The following is a 6,825-nucleotide window of genomic DNA, read 5'->3' on the forward strand; positions in this document are numbered from 1 at the left end:
TAAAAAACAACGCAGGTGGTATTTATCTGACGTTGATTTATTTGCATCACACGACAGGGAGACTTGTGCGATATGAGGAAATACGTTTACCAGCAGAGTTTGGCTTAAGGCAACGTACCCAATAGTTATTCTTCTGTTCTATTCTTGATGTTTTTAAGATCTAAACTTATTCCGTATATCGGTTAGTAAAGTACGTCATGTAATGTTTTGTTTTTGTTTAACGCCGCACTCCGCGGTATTCCAGCTGTATGACGGCGGTCTATAAATAATCGAGTCTGAATCATACAATCAAGTGATTGTCATCATGAGCATGGATCCACGCAGTTGGGATACGATGACATGCATCAACCAAGTCAGCGAGCCTGACCACCCGATCCCGTTACTCGCCTCTTACGACAAGCATAGTCGCCTCTTACGACACGCATGTGTTGCTGAAGACCTATTCTACCCCGAGGCTTAAAGAACATGGTTAGAACTGAACACGTTGGTTGTCGGAACATGTTTTGTTTGATATCCTGCATATTCTCCTTTGCGGCAAATATGGGTTAATGTACTGGAATGAACGTATATAACTGTTTAACAACTCGTCATTTTTAGACACAGTTCATGATTGAACCATAATTCATCCTCGAGCTAGTATGCATGTTTTGTATTGGTCATTGAAGGCTCATATAGCCTTGCACATCCTGTACCACGCGAGAGGTTGTCTTGATGGGCATCACGGCCAGGAAGCATGCCTCAATTCTTATATTGGTCATTGAAGGCTCCTGTCGCCTTGCACATCCCGTACCACGCGAGAAGTTGTCTTGATGGGCATCACGACCAGGTAGCAGACATCAAGTCTTGTATTGGTCATTGAAGCATGCATCAAGTCTTGTATTGGTCATTGAAGCATACATCAAGTCTTGTATTGTTCATTGAAGCATGCATCATGTCTTGTATTGGTCATTGAAGCATGCATCAAGTCTTGTATTGGTCATTGAAGCATACATCAAGTCTTGTATTATTCATTGAATCATGCATCAAGTCTTGTATTGGTCATTGAATCATGCATCAAGTCTTGTATTGTTCATTGAATCATGCATCAAGTCTTGTATTGGTCATTGAAGCATGCATCAAGTCTTGTATTGGTCATTGAAGCATACATCAAGTCTTGTATTGTTCATTGAAGCATACATCAAGCCTTGTATTGTTCATTGAAGCATGCATCAAGCCTTGTATTGTTCATTGAAGCATGCATCAAGTCTTGTATTGGTCATTGAAGAATGCATCAAGTCTTGTATTGGTCATTGAAGCATGCATCAAGTCTTGTATTGGTCATTGAAGCATGAAGCATGCATCAAGTCTTGTGTTGGTCATTGAAGGTTCCTGTATGTAGCCTTGCACTTCCCGTACCACGCGAGAGGCTGTCTTTAAAGGCATCGCGGCCCTAGGACCCGGCTTAGCGAGGACATCTCCCACATGTGTGCGTGACACCTCGTCGGAGCCATGAGAACTCCACCATGGCATGCACAAACAACCGTCTGCACTGACATCGTTCCCCATTCCAGACGGCATGTCATTACTGTTTGTATTGTACCGACGTCTTACGAGCGCGCTCGCCAAACAAGGCCATTTGAGGACCAGCTATTTAATCGACATAATTTCGTGTATGAGACTAGACAAATATCCCGGAAGTGCAGTCAACTTGATGAATAATGTTTTCACATCCGATATGAACCTTTTTTTGGCCATTTTCTGTTTCTCATGGGAAGTCTCAAAGATGTAGTTTTCATCCTGTATATATGATGCATTGAGGTTATGCAACAGGAAGTTGTGTCGCTCTGTATGTAATGATGGGAATGTTATCATTTTGCTGTGAGTTCATTCAGCTACAGCAGAACCTAACGTGTTCTGATCACACGGATTTGAAAGAGATGACATCATATGAGGTGGTTTCGATGCCAGACAATGTCCTATACTAGTAGACCCATGGCTGACCATCACGCACAGTCATAGTATCCACGAAAGAAGGCACATAAAGGTTTTTCTGTTAGCTTTTTTTAATATTTGTTTTGTCTGATAAAACTTCTATAAAGGCTTTTGCAGCAATATGTTGCAAATGTCTGTTGTCTGATATTTGTTTGTTGTTTGACGCCACACTCAGCAACATTCCAGCTATATGACGGCTGTCTGTAGATAATCGGAGTCTGGACCAGAAAATCCAGTGATTGACATCACGAGCATCGGTCCACGCAGTTGGGACCGATGACATGCATCAACCAGGTCATCGAGCCTGACCACCCGATCCCGTTAGCCGCCTTTTACGACAAGCACAGTCCCTTTTTACGGCAAGCATGGGTTGCTGAAGACCTATTCTACCCCGGATCTTCACGGGTCATCATCATGTTTTCGTTGTCTGAAAGGAATCATTCTAAAAACACATAAAGGGTTAATCTTGCTAAAAACCATGCAATTTCGGAAAACAACCCAATTATGTTAAAACGTTTGATTTTTCAACTTTGTTTACCACTATCCAACACGACAACCTTATTCCCTGATCACTAGACGTGGTGACCATAGATATAGCTGAACCTCTTTTGATGATTTCTTAAAAAAAGAAAGTAAAGTTAATGCCATATGAACTTCACTGAGAAAACGACACGTGAAATACTGGACTTCCTCATAAAATTCATGTGAAATTTTGGGACAAGACATTTAGACAACAAATTGGCAAACCCCATTGGCACCAACTGTGCTGATCTGTTTCTTTATGCATCAGCCCGAACTTTTGCTGTGATTGGCAAAAATGAGGCCAAGAAGTTTTAAATTAAGCTTCAGGTATATTGATTATATCGTTCAATAAAGGTCAAGCAGGATACGCTCATCTTTTCGCGAACACATGTATCTTCACCATTTGATAGTGACTCATAAACACATGTTTATGATATAGTCGGAATCATACAATGGATTTCTTATGATTATGGAAAGTGTTTGGGTGCTCTTATGTATATAGAATGCGATTTATCTATCAACTGAACGGTATGATTCTTCTTCCATGCAGCGATGCCACCAATGAGCCGAAGGACCCGCGAAGATCCGGGTTAGAATAGGTCTTCAGTAACCCATGCTTGCCGTAAAAGGTGATGATGATTGTCGTAAGAGGCGACTAAGGGGATCGGGTGGTCAGGCTGGCTGACTTGGTTGATGCATGTCCTCGATCCAAATTTCGTGGATCGATGCTCATGATATCAATCACTGGATTGTCTGGTCCAGACTCGCTTATTTACAGACCACCGTCATGAAGCTGGAATTTTGCGGCGTTACAACCAACCAACCAACCGAAGGACAAAACAATCAAGTAAACTTTTATTGTATTCACGGTATGGACTGGAACCCGAGGACCATGACACTAGACGTGTCCAGCAACAGCAACAGCTACATCACCGCGGGGAACACTCGTGATGGGCTTCATGGAAGAAACACACCAACGACTCTTAACTCGGGTGTTGAACCAAGCGGTTAACCTTTGCGCCACCACTACAGATGTACAAGAACAATTTGAGACATTTACTGTTTAAGGTATTAATTTCTTAAACTTTTTTTTATAAATTTAAGAAACGTTCCTTTCATCAATAGACCTGCTTACATATCATAGCACTGAAAGTTTCATGTTTTCATCACATTATTTGCGATATAATCCTTTTTGGCGTCAAGCAACAAACATACTTTTTTATGGTGATTGTGTGAGGAGTGGGTGCTACCTGTAGGGCAGACATGTTTACCCTTTTCATGAACACCTGGTGTTATCACTGATTTCAGAGATCCATTCACATAACTGTTACAGCTTTTTTGCCCTTTACGCCCGATGGAATCTGTTTTTTTTCTCTGGCGTTGACGTTCTATTTTTCATTGCTGTGCTCATGTCACGTTTATTTGGTGACTTCTTGTACATACGACAACCCAGTGTTGTGGGGACTCCATGTTACAACACAGTAGGTGCGGCACTATGCATCGTGCATCCACCTCGTGTCGGACTTGCGTCAACGTAACCAGTGTATCAATCACGTTGTGTTGGAGTTGTGTCAACGTAACCAGATTATCAATCTATTTTCACTGAAGAAGTTTATATTGTCCATGCGCCTGTTTCGTGCCAGACTTACCTGGCGTGCCGCCTCGTGTTGCGATCAAACAGAGGCCACTCCTCTGTCAGTATCAGACTCGCAGCCACACATTCTACACATGGTCGCCGAACGATGTTGACTCCACGAGATGTCCCCCTGCTCCCACTCCCCCCCCCCCCCCCCCCCTCCACTTACACACGTCCCGTCCACTTACACACATACGTTCCCTACAGAAGACACACGTTGATTTCCCCCCTCCCGCGTCGCAGTGTATTTGTAATATTTTTATGTATTGGTGTGGACATTGGATTAGTTTGTGTGTTCATTTTACCAGAGTTCATGTTTTAGATCACGTGTGTTTTATTTTAGAGTCATAATCGTGTTGATAAAGGCTGGATGTTACAGTCGTAAATGGATTATACTTAATGTAAGTTATGTAAGACGTATTTGATTGGATCAAAACATGCAACACAGCGGATGTTATATCTTAGTTTGCTGTATACGAGAGTACGGTATTTTGTTCAATCTTGTTTTTAGATGTAACTGTGACAATTGTTTATTGTGACGTCTCAGACAGCAGATCAGCTGCACATACACCCTCCCTGCGTGTTTGAGGGAGATGAACTTCAAGGTGATTACCGAGACACCAAAAGAATTCATAAGGCTCTAGTATTTATAATCAAGCCATTCGCGTTCCTTTCGATGTAAAATGTCTGCAAGAAGATAGAGACAGTCGAAAAACAACAAGACAAAGAACAATATCCTATCCTCGTGTCACGGTTTGCACATTAGGTGTTACGGCAAAAATCATTATCCAAATATACAATTCAAGCCACATCTCACCAGACTCAACAAGTTTTAATGCCTAAAAGTTAAAAACACAATATAATGTTCATGGTTATCAAGCAGTGTATTCATAATAGAATCATTGTACAACAGTTATTAAACACCAAATACATAATATGCAGTTTGGATTAATTGTAACATACCTATTTTATCACGTAAACAGTGTCGATATCTTAAATGTAAAAATTTAACCTCACTTACATAAAAATATTACATGTCACTGCCGGGGAGGCCTTTGGCAACCATTATACGTGGTAGGTGTATGAATGTACTCTATGTATCGAGGGGGTACGTTGACTATAACCACGTCTGACCAACCAATCCACTGTGTTGCTTCTTGAGACAAGAGGCTGCTGGGCAGTTGTCCAAACTGGAATTCCCCCCGGGTGATGGAATTCTAATCTAGGCAGAATTGCTGGGAATGTTTCTATGGCCACCGATCTGTTTATATAAAAGAGAACCAATATCTTATAGTCAAATGTTTATTACTGTGTGTATACTACCATTTAAACTGTTGACCAGACTTTGGAAATCTGTTGAAAGAAATATAACATGTCATCAGTTAAAATGTTGACATTCACATGCCCGTCTTCAGAAATATCTTTTCGATTATCATATAAGTCGTGTTTCAACAAAACTACAATAAATTCCCCTATTGCAAAACCTATTTTGGCTGATACACACACAAACATATATAATACCCTTTTCAAACGCCTTGTGAATAATATCTGTGTCTTTATAAAGTATGAAACTATCCGAAAATCCGCTGGCTTACCGTGATTTAGAATTTAAAAAAAAGGTATCAAAAGCACCCGCACTTTAGCGCTGATCGCTTGGCAGTAATGTGTTATGTGTACAATTTCTTTCCACCAAAGCAAACAGCGCATATTCTGGAAGGCCGATCATTAACCTTCAATTAAGGCTTGCAAACATCCCAGCAAAACAGCTGCCAACGAGCGGCCGGTGCTCAAGGTTCCCATACGTATGGTCTTAAGACACAATGGACGGGGGCTGGACTGGACGCTGTTTATTCTGCTTTTCTCACTGTATTGTTTATTGGAGGAGACCACTTCCTCAAAGTGAGGACCTAAAAGTCAAGATCAGGCAAATTTATATCTCTAATGAAGAAACAACACCAGTAATCGGAATATTTATTCTTTTGGGCGTTCATTCCTCAATCATCCGTTGATCGCCAATATCCTATTTTAATGCTGGTGTCCAATGTTGATGATGAGATTTTCTTCTTACACATCAAGACAATGGGACTCCTTTACGGCCGTCTTCGGTGTATATTTGTACATGCGAGAATTGTCAACTTGGCGAGCACCTGTCGATGGGAGGTATTTGCCGTCTTCAAGCTGCTAGGCAAATTCTCCGATAGACTATGGGAGTGGCTTGTGGTTGGAGAGGATCTCAGATGACACTGTTATTGTTTTAATGTATTGGCGAAGACTCCCGGCATGCATCATTCAGTGCTTGTCGTCCCTATAGCATGGCCCCAAGACCCTTCTGATCACAGCATCCGGGTCACGTGGGTCTAAAGGGTTTGCGGTGTGACGTCACGCAAACAAGCCGCCGTATAAAGTAGCACTGGTGTTTTGATGTGCACATTCATAAGAGATCCCCTTCGCGCAGTGTGTATAACATCCCTTAACACCTCCACAGCATACTGAACCAGGTAACTGGAGAACTCTCACATCAAGAATTCAAGGCGTGGTGATCTTGCCTTCTCAGGACATACTTTAAGGACATAAGCCCTAGGCTGCCGAAGTCTCGGGACGTTTTCGAGAATAACGCAGCGGATTATCTGGACAACTGACCACGGGTCTTGCTTCTCTGACGACGTTAAAATTGTCAGTGGTCCTTCCATACCTCA

This window comes from Haliotis cracherodii, unplaced genomic scaffold, assembly GCF_022045235.1.
Source record: "Haliotis cracherodii isolate W230 unplaced genomic scaffold, xgHalCrac1.p SCAF_2, whole genome shotgun sequence".
NCBI classification, from domain to species: domain Eukaryota; kingdom Metazoa; phylum Mollusca; class Gastropoda; order Lepetellida; family Haliotidae; genus Haliotis; species Haliotis cracherodii.